This window comes from Mauremys mutica, chromosome 13 (genome assembly GCF_020497125.1).
Source record: "Mauremys mutica isolate MM-2020 ecotype Southern chromosome 13, ASM2049712v1, whole genome shotgun sequence".
Lineage (NCBI taxonomy): Eukaryota > Metazoa > Chordata > Testudines > Geoemydidae > Mauremys > Mauremys mutica.
In genome coordinates this window covers 17719238-17732503 of record NC_059084.1, presented here as the reverse complement: position 1 = coordinate 17732503, position 13266 = coordinate 17719238, and the positions used below count along the sequence as shown (strand labels likewise).

At 39.4% G+C, this 13266-nt stretch overlaps 1 protein-coding gene across 4 annotated transcripts in view; it reads right to left on the bottom strand.

Moving 5' to 3' along the window:
- Positions 1–13266, bottom strand: part of SULF2 (sulfatase 2) — a 249012-nt gene that overhangs the window by 100165 nt on the left and 135581 nt on the right. The window contains exon 3 of one of the 4 annotated variants that reach the window (XM_044986390.1): positions 4569–4711. The exons of the other annotated variants lie outside the window; for them this stretch is intronic. The gene's annotated coding sequence lies outside the window, so the exon portion shown is untranslated. The remainder of the gene's footprint in view (positions 1–4568; positions 4712–13266) is intronic. 4 annotated transcript variants of the gene reach the window in all.

The following is a 13266-nucleotide window of genomic DNA, read 5'->3' as shown; positions in this document are numbered from 1 at the left end:
TATAGACCAGGCTCAAATTAAACCAGCTTTATTATTTTTAATAATACTTTGCCCTATCTTACATAGGAAAGTTGTTCATGAGGGGAATTTTCATTAAAATAAAATGGTGACCAGTAAAGAGATTTAAAATAATAAAGATAATAATAAAGTGATGATGTGAATATAATCTGAATTTGATCTATCATCAGAAAATCTGTCACAATGGATCTCCCACTTTAACAAAAGGGTATAGTCTCCTCTCAGTGATTTCATGTGATTCCCATTAATGTTATTGGGAGTTATGAAAGTGCATTAAGAGAATAATTTATCCTCTGGTTTGTGACAACCCTGTGAAGTGGATGGTGCTTCCATCTCATATTTCAAAAGGAGTTTGTGTTGGCTTTGTTACAAACCACAATGGAAAAGCTATGTGCAGACTGAATAGTTTTCCAAAGTTAAAGATTTTGGTGATTTCAATTATTTTTTTCATTGCCAAAAAGAGTGTAGATTGTTTTAAGGTTTTAAAGGAATTTAGAACGGTTTATCAGGAGTTTCGAGGAACAAAAAGCCTACATTCTTGGTAAAACAATGGTCTCTATTGTCCTACAGGTGCACAGGGGAAGAAATTATACACATCTTTTTTAAGGGGAAGAATTTCTCTCCATTCACCAATTGGAGAAGATAGTCCATGGTGATTTAGAATGGTCACACTAGATCAGACCCTCGTCCAGCTACTTTGGTATTATATTACCTCCAAAAGTAGCCAATACTTGATGGTTCAAAAAATAAAAGAGCAATGTCTCCTACTCCTGTTCCCATAATGCACCTAATCTCAAACAAAGCATCCCAATGTGTAGAAAGAATACTAAATATGGCATCCAATGAGCTTGGCTTAACAGTGAAATCTTTGCTGATCTTAAACACAAAAAAGAAGCTTACAAGAAGTGGAAGATTGGACAAACGACCAGGGAGGAGTTTAAAAATATTGCTCAGGCATGTAAGAGTGAAATCAGGAAGGCCAAATCACACTTGGAGTTGCAGCTAGCAAGAGATGTTAAGAGTAACAAGAAGGGTTTCTTCAGGTATGTTAGCAACAAGAAGAAAGTCAAGGAAAGTGTGGGCCCCTTACTGAATGAGGGAGGCACCCTAGTGACAGAGGATGTGGAAAAAGCTAATGTACTCAGTGCTTTTTTTGCCTCTGTCTTCACAAACAAGATAATCTCCCAGACTACTGCTCTGGGCAGCACAGCATGGGGAGAAGGTGACCAGCCCTCTGTGGAGAAAAGTGGTTAAGGACTATTTAGAAAAGCTGGACGAGCACAAGTCCATGGGGCCGGATGCACTGCATCTGAGGGTGCTAAAGGAGTTGGCGGATGTGATTGCAGAGTCATTGGCCATTATCTTTGAAAATTCATGGCGATCGGGTGAGGTCCCAGATGACTGGAAAAAGGTTAATGTAGTGCCTATCTTTAAAAAAGGGAAGGAGGAGGATCCGGGGAACTACAGGCCAGTCAGTCTCACCTCAGTCATGGAGCAGGTCCTCAAGGAATCAATTCTGAAGCACTTAGAGGAGAGGAAAGTGATCAGGAACAATCAGCATGGATTCACCAAGGGCAAATCATGCCTGACTATCCTAATTGCCTTCTATGATGAGAAAACTGTCTCTGTGGATGAGGGGAAAGCAGTGGATGTGTTATTCTTTGACTTTAGCAAAGCTTTTGATATGGTCTCCCACAGTATTCTTGCCAGCAAGTTAAAGAAGTATGGGCTGGATGAATGAACTTCAAGGTGGACAGAAAGCTGGCTAGATCGTCAGGCTCAACAGGTTGTGATCAATGGCTCCATGTCTAGTTGGCAGCCAGTATCAAGCAGAGTGCCCGAAGGGTCGGTCCTAGGTCTGGTTTTGTTCAATAACTTCATTAATGATCTGGAGCAGGGGTAGGCAACCTATGGCATGTGTGCCAAAGGCGGCACGCAAGCTGATTTTCAGCGGCACTCTCACTGCGTGGGTCCTGGCCACTGGTCCGGGGGGCTCTGCATTTTAATTTAATTTTAAAGGAAGCTTCTTAAACATTTTAAAAACCTTATTTACTTTACATACAACAATAGTTTAGTTATATATTATAGACTTATAGAAAGAGACCGTCTACAAACGTTAAAATGTATCACTGGCACACGAAACCTTAAATCAGAGTGAATAAATGAAGACTTGGCACACCACTGCTGAAAGGTTACCGACTCCTGATCTGGAGAATGGCATGGACTGCACCCTCAGCAAGTTTGCAGATGACACTAAACTGGGAGGAATGGTAGATATGCTGGAGAGTAGGGATAGGATACAGAGGGACCCAGACAAATTAGAGGATTGGGCCAAAAGAAATCTGAGGTTCAACAAAGACAAGTGCACTGCTACAGACTAGGGACCGAATCGCTAGGCAGCAGTTCTGTAGAAAAGGACCTAGGTTGTTACAGTGGACGAGAAGCTGGATATGAGTCAACAGTGTGCCCTTGTTGCCAAGAAGGCTAACAGCATTTTGGGCTGTATAAGTAGGGGCATTGCCAGCAGATCGAGGGACGTGATCATTCCCCTCAATTCGACATTGGTGAGACTTCATCTGGATTACTGTGTCCAGTTTTGGACCCCACATTACAAGAAGGATTTGGAAAGAGTCCAGCGGAGGGCAACAAAAATGATTAGGGGGCTGTAGCACATGACTTATGAGGAGAGGCTGAAGGAACTGGGATTGTTTAGTCTGCAGAAGAGAAGAATGAGGGGGGATTTGATAGCTGCTTTCAACTACCTGAAAGGGGGTTCCAAAGAGGATGGAGCTAGACTGTTCTCAGTGGTACCAGATGACAGAATGAGGAGTAATCGTCTCAAGTTGCAGTGGGGGAGGTTTAGGTTGGATATTAGGAAAAACTTTTTCACTAGGACGGTGGTGAAGCACTGGAATGGGTTACCTAGGGAGGTGGTGCAATCTCCTTCCTTAGAGGTTTTTAAGGTCAGGCTTGACAAAGTCCTGGCTGGGATGATTTAGTTGGGGATTGGTCCTGCTTTGAGCAGGGGGTTGGACTAGATGACCTCCTGAGGTCCCTTCCAACCCTGATATTTTATGATGATTCTATGATTGCGTAACACTGGACAGAATAAAAACCTTTGACTCTAACATCTTGTAGTATGCCATTACACTGCTTGCTGTTTGCAAGTGTTGTGTAGCTGTGCTGGTCCCAGGATATCAGAGAGACAAGGTGTGTATACATTCTTTTTTTTTTGGACCAACTTCTGTTAGTGAGAGAGACAAGCTTTTGAGATCTGTGTAACTTGAAAGCTTGTCTATCCGATGAACAGAAGTTGGTCCAATAAAAGATATTACCCCACCTAACTTGTGTCTCTAATTAGACTGCCTGTCATCATTTTACTGTAGCTTGACTAGCTGCAAGTTACTAATTACCTAAAAATTACTTAGTCCATTATAAACTATAGCCATAGCATTGGAGGCACATGAGTAGTGTATAGGCAGCAGGAGGTGAGGAAAGAAATGAACTGAAATTAGAAATATAGGTAGTGACAGTGTTGTGCAAGGTCTTGGATGATTAGGAGGAGAGACCCGAATGTGAGAAGGAGCCAGGAAAAGAATTCAAAGAGGGAGTGATATGGCCATTTTCAGCAGCAAAAGTACATTTGAAGTAGAAGGCTGCATGATGAGATGTGAGTAAGCCAGAAAGTGGGAGGTTATAACAGTCCACAAGAGATATGCCAAGTCATGCATAGGAGGGCTGTTGTGGGAAAGAAGAAAGGAAAATCTAAACTTTAGATATGTTATCATGAAAGAACAGGTAAGAGTTTTAGCAAGATCCTGGATATGAGGAAGAGAGAAAAGACTCAAATGGGACACATCTGTTTGGGTGATGGGTCAGGTGGTGTGGTTTTCAACAGTGAAGGAGGAGGAGGGAGTGGAGAAGGCTAGAATGAGAAGGCTCTCTTGTCTCCATATTTAATAAGATAGTGGGACATCTCTGTAGCAGGCTGGGGGGCAAGGGATAGCTCAGTGGTTTGAGCATTGGCCTGCTAAACCCAGGGTTGTGAGTTCAATCCTTGAGGGGGCCACTTAGGGATCGGGGCAAAAAATTGGTCCTGCTAGTGAAGGCAGGGGACTGGACTCCATGACCTTTCAAGGTCCCTTCCAGTTCTAGGAGATTGGTATATCTCCTATTATTATTGGACAAGGATGGTGCTGGTGGTGAAAAAGCCTCTCCTGTGGGAGAGGAAGGACAATCCAGTGGTTAGTTCCTTGCTCTGCTATACACTTTGTGACCTTAGGCAATCACTTAAAGCCAGTTTTTCAAAAGATATTTAGACATCTAAAGATGCAGATAAATGTCTGGTGGGGTTTTCAGACATACCTAGGTGTTTATCTCCTACTGAAATCAATACGAGCTTTTACATATCCTACTAGGTTCCCAACTGTATTTTTAGGAACCCAAACACTTTTAGCAATCTGTCCCTAATGCTCTCTGTGACACCTTATTTCACAAGTGAGGGTAAATACATTCAATATTGAGAGGTGCTCAGATACTAACATAAGTACCTGAGATAGTACTGCCCTCTCTCGGGCATCAGCATAGAGACAACAGTTGGAACCATGCAAGCAAGCCGAGCACCCTGGGAGACAGTTCCAGGCACCCAAGGAAATGGAGAAGCATCAGTAGGGAAGAGGAGAACCAAAAAAACCTGAAGATATAAAAATAAAGGATGGACAGTAAGTGAGGAGGAGGAATCCCTGGTGCAAAGCATTTACTTTTCATTGTTCACAAATTTGTCACTCTTTAAATGCACTGAATGTTGCCTTCTCACATTATATAAGAAGTCAGAATGTAAGGGTTGACATCCACATTTTAAAAACCCCAGTCAATTCCCTTCTAATCTCTCTCTGTCTTGGGCAATCTAAACCCTCTCTTTGCTATCCACTCATCATACATAAACCCGATGAACAATTAGCTATTTTGGTCACCCTTCTGTGCACCTTTACAGGCTCCCCTCTGTTTCTTGAACTAAAAAACTAACAATAGGGCCTGATTCTGATCTCACACCTGTTTTATACTAGTGTAGTTTCATTGACTTCAATGAAATTATTCTTGATTTACACTAGAATCAGTGAGATCAGAATCAGGTCCTGTATAGAGTTTCTCTCTTTTTTTTTTTAAATGAATACAATGTATACATAGTCTGCAAGTATAAACATTGCTTTAATATAAATCAGAAGCTTGGCAAGTCAGAATGCTTTTACAAGGAAAGAAATAAAATGAGCTGAGATTTAATTGCTCAGCTCCTTGATCCCACGTATTGCATATGCTTTAGACTGTGGAGTGTAAGATCATCCCACTAAATATAATTTTGTGGTCAATTGCTCCAGTATTATCATTTAGACTGAGGTTGTGCTGTCTGTAAAAATTCAACCATATTAGGGAAAAAAACTGTTTATATGTCTCGAGGTATATTATGAAAATGGAAAACCCAAACAGCCAACAAGAGTAAAGAAAAAAAAATTCACATTGCTCTACCGATCCAGCACTGACATAATGCATTTCTATCTTCTACATACATACAGATTATATGTAGTCTAACATTTTTACTTAATTGCAAATTATATGGTACAATTTAGATATTTATACCTAAAACATTTCCATTAATATATTTTTAGTCTGTAAGGTAAAAGCCATAATTAAGCAAATATAAATGTCGTTAACCCAGAACACCACACAGGTTACTCCAAAGAATGTTGATAATTAATCATAATCAGCTAGTGAAGGTGTTGGGGAAGCCCATAATCACACCAAAAGCTATAATCACGAAGAACATTGAAAAATGACAATTCATCAGTGATAAATTATTACTGATTAAATACAAAAATGTAAGTAGATTGAGTATGAAACTGATCAATATGGCTCAGAGGCACATCTGTAAATTTATACAGAGAATGTAGATTAATGGTCCAATAGCTTCATAAAAGGAAAAAAGGGGGTATTTCATTGGCAAAAACATGATCTCTGTGGGTATGTACTGTTTTGCTTTTCCTTTGCAAATTGTCCCACGAGCCATTTTCAGGCTAGCTACTGTGTGATGATTTGATAAAGAACCAGGCAGATTCTCTTGTAAATGCTGAATCTAACTTTATTTTTTAAACACAATTCAAATTCAAATTCTATCTATTATTTTGACATTTGGATGCTGCAAATATGGAACAGTGGACCAAGAGTGTTTAATTGACGTGTCATTTAACATGAGCAATGATTAGTTGTAATTCCTTGCTTTGTCACTCGGTGGCATATGACTGCAAAATGTAGGAGAATTTAAGAGAGGGATGTTCTAGTTAGAGTGAGTGCAGTAGAGAGGCCCATAATGGCACCTTTATTTAAATAACATGCATATTACATAAAATTATAATAAATAATTCTTAGTGCAACGCTGCTCTGCACTCCTGTGATACCAAGTGTCAGACTGATTTGAATTGATCAGGACACACAGTTGAATGAATGACAGAACCAGGGATGGATTTAAGCAGCAGGCCACAGCTTTATTAACATTAAGGAGAGGCACTATGTGCCCACCATCTACTCTCACATACTAGGCATTTAACTGGGTCCAGTGCAGGGTTACAGAGCCCCCACCATACAACCACTAACTCAGAGTAGAGCCTGTTCAGACTAAGCCTACAACTCTGCTCACTTCTAAATCCTCTCACCCTCCTGCCACGGGAGATAGTGGTGGGGGGGTGATAGAGTGAACCAAGGAGAGACTTCAGTCTGCAAAGACTTCAGGTCTCCCCTTCTCTTATTGACACACTTCTGGAAACTGACCATCTTAGCCTTTATCTGCACAGGACATCAGCCACAAGTTGTGACAAGCTAAGCAGTCTTACCGTTCCTCATATTAAACTTTCAAGTCCTATTCTATTTAACCCAACTGTGCCTCCATGATGCTGCAAGGAAACCCATCTGACCACAGCCAGTTTGGCCCAATGGGAAAAATTTCTTCCTGATCCCAAAACAGGTAATCAGTCAGACCCGCAGCATCTTGAAAAACACATCTCCTATACTACAACTAAGAGGATGGAGGCTTGGCAGCTAAATGGGCTAGAGGCCCTTCAAAAGCCTGGGGAAGAATGTAAATAGATGGAGGAAGGGAAAGCATGAGAGCCAATCAGTCCAACCAGTCCACCTAGATGGGCCAAAGGGGGGCAGAGGGTCCAAGAAGTAGGAGGGGCCCAGCTCTTGCCTTGCCAAGCATGAGTTCTCACATCACCCTCTCTTCTGGGCATTCTCTCATCCCTACTGTTTTGACCAAAAACCCTTCCCATTGAGGGAGGGGGACACAATCATCACACACTAAAGCAGTATACAATTTTGCATACAAGACTTCATCTCCTTGATCTGTTCAAGTAACAGCAAAAGCACATTCCAACATGCTTTTGAACATCTTCACTTGCCAACGTAAGCCACTGACATTTGATCCTCATTTTTCTCTCTCTTCTACATTTCTCTGAGGGTATGTCTACACTGTGAAGTTGTCGACAAAACTTTTGTCTTTCTCGGGTACTTAAACTCCCTCCGCCCTCCGAAAAACAAAAGTTTGGCCAACGCAAGTGGCAGTGTGAAGTGCTCTCCTGCTGACAGAGCTAACACCGCTCAGGGGGGGTGGAAGTATTTTGTCAGCAAAAGTGCCAACAAGTACTGACAAAGAGCTTGTTGACATAGCCTTGTCACTAAAACTGCATGGTGTAGACAAGCCCTGAGATTTCTTATGTGATAGCCCTAAACAAACATATAATTGGAGCCTTCTTTCTGTTCAAATAAGGAAAGCTATGTCTTATTTACTCATATATCCTACCCTTATGTGTTCTGATCAAGTTAACTGTCCCTTCTCCTTTTCCTGCTTCCCCAAACTTTAAAGGACACCTCGTACCTTCTTTCTACAGCAACATAGATGGATATTCTGGCCTATTAGAAGGTTTACAGCTTTTAGTTGGACTTTAACCACCAAACTAAGAAACTCTAGGGAAGTATGTGCACAAACCCTTGTGTGCACAAATCTGCTCAAGCTATTTTCTTGCGCAGTTACCATAAGATTGCACACACAATCATGGCAATTACACAGCTCTTGGTACATGGTAATGTGTAATTATTCAGCAAAGGTAGCTAAACAATTGCACACCTAACATTTTCAAAAACCTGGCCCACAAACTATATTTGGTATTTTTGGCATTACAAACGAGTAATCCTTTTGATTCTACTCTGGGGCATTTTTTTGGATCCTGAGGGTAGAGATTAACTTTGGAGCACCTATGTATCGTCTTTTAAAAAATCTGAAGACATTAGGCTGAGTTCTGCACTCATTTCCAACTTCTCGGAAAACCACTAGCTATGGTAATCACACTTTTATTCCCTTATGCTGGAAGGTGATCACTAAGGTTGTTTGCTTTTTAATAAAGATGACATGCTATGATTACATTATTTAATAAAGTATTCATTCCTTTGGTGATCTCTAACATTTTAATTGTAAACCTGATCTCTCCCTCTACCCCTTTTCTGTTTAAAAAAAAAAGGCACAAAAGCAGCTTGAGATGATCATGTGAATGAGGGTTTGTTTTTTTTAAATACTTCACAAGCAATTTCAGTTTGGTTATAAAAAACTGTCCAAAGCACTAAAAATAAGTCCTCAGGCACCTTCTCTGATCACAGTACAGCATTATCAACTATCCTGTTAGCTTTTTCTTTCATATTTGACAGTAGTCAGTCATACAGATTCCTGTACTCTGTCTTGACTAACATCCTGATCCTCCATGTAATTAATTATCTTATTTCCAACCTTTTATTATTTTTATTGCATAATTACCCATTTGAGTGATTTATATCTAACTGGGTTTTCTTAATGTGTGGAACATTATAGACGCCAACTGAGCCCTTTTGTTATTCTACACTGTCACTGAGTTATTTGTAGTTATAATTTCTCTTTTCATTTGATAAGACGATACTCAGTTCTAAGTCATTTCTCTAGATTTATGAGCCGTCTCCTTATTTGCCTATTTAAAAAATTTAACTCATCATCATTAGAGGGAACATCAATGACTGCAACTGTATTTGGCAAAAAAATAGATTGGTTAGTCCTTTTAAATGTGATTTTGCTGATTTCTAAGTTTTATTCTATACCACAGCTGCCCTTCCTGGCTTGGAATAGGTCTTATTTCAGATTCCAGTTATTACTTGAGAACCATGAGTCTGATCTTGCACAATTTAAGTCAACGGGAGCAGGATCAGAGCCCACATTTCTATCACTGATAAGTCTTTTGCATTCCCTGTGAAATCTGTTCAGTTCTGAGCCAGACTTTTCAAATACACTCAGGTCCCATTTAGACACTAAATGGAAGTGGACAGATGTTCAGAAGTGCTCACCACCCAATGGGAACAGTTTTGAAAATCTACCCACTTCTGTTTAGGTGCCTAAATAATAGCTGAGGATTTTTTCAAATCTGGCCCTACACATCATTATATCTTTTGCTTCAGCTAGCTTGACTCCTTCTTTCACCTTTGTCACTTTCCAGCTTAATTACAATAATGACTTGTGGAAACTGGCTAATGCTCAAATTGTTGTTGGGGATTAACTATTTTCCTATAATTTAGGGATGAGGGAGATTTTCTCACTACTAGGAGACATGGTTGGGCCAGACATGCCTCCTCCTTCAGCCTGATCTGTAGGCACAAATAATGGGTGCAAACTGAGAACCTATTTTTGAAGATTTGGCCTGTAGGTTTTCTAAGCAAAAGGTTCTAAGGCTTTCTAACCAAAGCGAAAACATTATTGAGCAGCTTATCTAAAGGTTACATAAATTAAGTTTAGGATTGTTATGTTGTTACTGTTGCTAATTGAGTGTTGATTAAAGGTTATTTTGTAAAGTATTATATGCGTGTTTATGGTACAGTATAAAGTACAGTCATGAGCTGGAAAATGGAGGCTCATTTGGTTGATTTCTTTGCACGGAAACAGGTCAAGGCAAATTTCAAAAATGACAGTTTCCAGTTGAATAGACAGAGGGTGATAAAGCCTCTTTGGTGAGCCTATGTGGAACATTTTACATAAACAGCTCTTGCTATGTGGCAATGTGTAATTCAACCTGAAATTTCCAGATTTTTGGCTTGCATACCTAAGGTGCACAAAAGAAAGATGATAGGCCAAATTTTATTTCCACTTACACTATGGTAAATTCAGAGTAACTCCATTACCTTATGCCTTACCAAAAATAAAGTGTTTCAACCAACAGTGAAAGTATGCCATGATTACTAAAATACCATGATTCCTACTCTCTCTCTCTATAAATGAGAATGTATTCAAGATTGAGTCCAGTTTTATGATTTAAAAACCTATAAAATGCTTAAAATTAATTTTAAATTTTTTTTAAATGTTGGGCATAACATTACAGGTCTCATTTCTACATGCTAGACAGAGGAGAGAAAGATATGCAAATAATATCCCAATCTCTAGTTGACTGAGTCAGAAGCACAATGAATTGTATCCAGTACTATCTGTCCAGAATGTTTGTTTTTAAATGCTGTATAAATTAGCAGATGTTTAAATTTTATAGTAGTATGTAATCTGCTGAAAGGAAATTACTGATACTTCAAATGCCAACAACTGAGGAAAGTAAAGAATTAAAATTTTGTAGCTATTACTAGTTTGCCACAATACAGTAAAAGCATGCCATAAAATCCATTTTTATCGGATCCATATTAAATGCAAGAGTGGATCTATTATCTTCTTTTCAAATTTTATACGCCTATACCGTGCATTTATTTTCAGTGTTACAGTGTTTTAAAAACCTCGCAAAGAATGACTATGACACCACATTATGTTATCATTTGAAATGGATGTAAAAGCGTTTGGGGTCATTTTACACTTATCTCATGCTCTTCATGGGGTATATTTTCAGACAGCTGAGTATCAGCTTCCCTTCTTACAGGAGCAACTTGTGCCTAATTTTGCAGAAGCAAAATGAATCATGGGCACAAGTTTCAGCCCATGTGCCTTTAGGTACTTGCCTTGAGTATGCACCTTTAGTTATGCAGTTACCGGCATGCGTACCTAGATCTGCACCCACAATTCAACTGTGGATACAAACTGTTCCCCTAAAAGGGGTTTTGAAAATAAAGACCTAGATGTCGGTCAGTACAAGAAACATCAAACCAGAGATTAATGACACACATTAATTGTATTTATTGTGGAGAAGATTTTCAAAAAGCACAAAGGGGTGTCTCAAAACCCCCAGCTAACTCCCCTTTGTCCCGTTGAAAAATCTCTCCCTTCCTCTTCTTCCTTCCATATATAACAGAAATGGATCTGAAATAAAACCTTGGACCTGAACTCCAGCTGGGTTTGGAGCTGAGTTTGCAGCTCAAAACTTTTTCTAAAACAGGCCAGTTCCAAAACACCTCGAACCAAGACAAAGTTTTGATTTGGGATTCAACATCCCAAGATCAGTATTGTTCAGATCCAAAGCTCCTGCTTCTGTAGTCAAAGGAATTGGAAGTTTTGATTCAGTCCCATAGTTCAGACCCAGGGTTTGAGCCCATCTCTTATTTTTAGACAAAATTAAAGTATCACAGTAAAGAGAGTGTGAATGCCTCACAAAAAGAAATACCAGTCTTTTGGAACATGCCCTGGTCAGATTTGCCAAGTGAACCCAAATGTCTTGAATTCGGGTTCTGAAGACTCAGTTGCTACTCTGGATTGACATTCAAGAGCTTAAGGAGCAGATGGCCACGCACTTCCCCATGCAGCTGGCCTTCTCTTGCAATCCAAACTCTAACCAGAGTGATCAACTGACATTGCAAGAGGATGACATTTACATCAGGACATTATATTATCAGATTGCAACGCAGTTCAAATTTGGGATCACTGAAATTTGTGGTCAATTTAAACTAGGCTGTCAAGCGATTAAAAAAATTAATCATGCTGGTAAACAATAATAAAATACCATTTATTTAAATATTTTTGATGTTTTCTACATTTTCAAATATGTTGGTTTCAATTACAATACAGAATATAAAGTGTAGAGTGTTCACTTTATATTACAAATATTTGCACTGTAAAAAAACAAAAACAATATTTTTCAATTTCCCCATTACAAGTACTATAGTGCAATCTCTATCATGAAAGCTGAATTTACAAATGTAGAATTATGCACAAAAAAATAACTGCATTCAAAAATAGAACAACGTAAAACTTTAGAGCCTACAAGTCCACTCAGTCCTACTTGTTCAATCAATCACTCAGACAAACAAGTTTGTTTACATTTGCAGGAGATAATGCTGCCCACTTCTTGTTTACAATGTCACCTGAAAATGAGAACAGCCATTCACATGGCACTGTTGTAGCTGGCATTGCAAGATATTTACATGCCAGATGTGCTAAAGATTCGTATGTCCTTTCATTCTTCCACCACCATTCCAGAGGACATGCATGCATGCTGATGACTGGTTCTGCTCGATAACAATGCAAAGCAGTGCAGACTGATGCATGTTCATTTTCATCGTCTGAGTCAGATGCCACCAGCAGAAGGTTGACTTTCTTTTTTGGTGATTCGGGTTCTGTAGTTTCCACATCAGAGTGTTGCTCTTTTAAGACTTCTGAAAGCATTCTCCCTTCTAAAATCTAAGAGTGACGAGGTGTGCAGTTCAGATTCTTAAACCTTGGGTTGAGTGCTGTAGCTATTTTTAGAAATCTCACATTGGTACCTTCTTTGCGTTTTGTCAAATCTGTAGTGAAAGTGTTCTTAAAACGAACATGTGCTGGGTCATCATCAGAGACTGCTATAACATCAAATACATGGCAGAATATGGGTAAAACAGAGCAGGAGACATACAATTCTCTCCCAAGGAGTTCAGTCACAAATTTAATTAATGCTTTTTTTTTTAAATCCACGTCATCAGCATGGAAGCTTGTCCTCTGGAATGGTGGTCAAAGAGTGAAGGGACATATGAATCCTTAGCATATCTGGCACATAAATATCTTGCAATGCTGGCTACAAAAGTGCCATGCGAACGCCTGTTCTCACTTTCTGGTGACATTGTAAATAAGAAGCGGGCAGCATTATCTCCCTTAAATGTAAACAAACTTGTTTGTCTTAGCAACTGCTGAACAAGAAGTAGGACTGAGTGGACTGGTAGGTTCTAAAGTTTTACATTGTTTTGTTTTTTGAGTGTAGTTATGTAGCAAAAAAAAAATCTACATTTGTA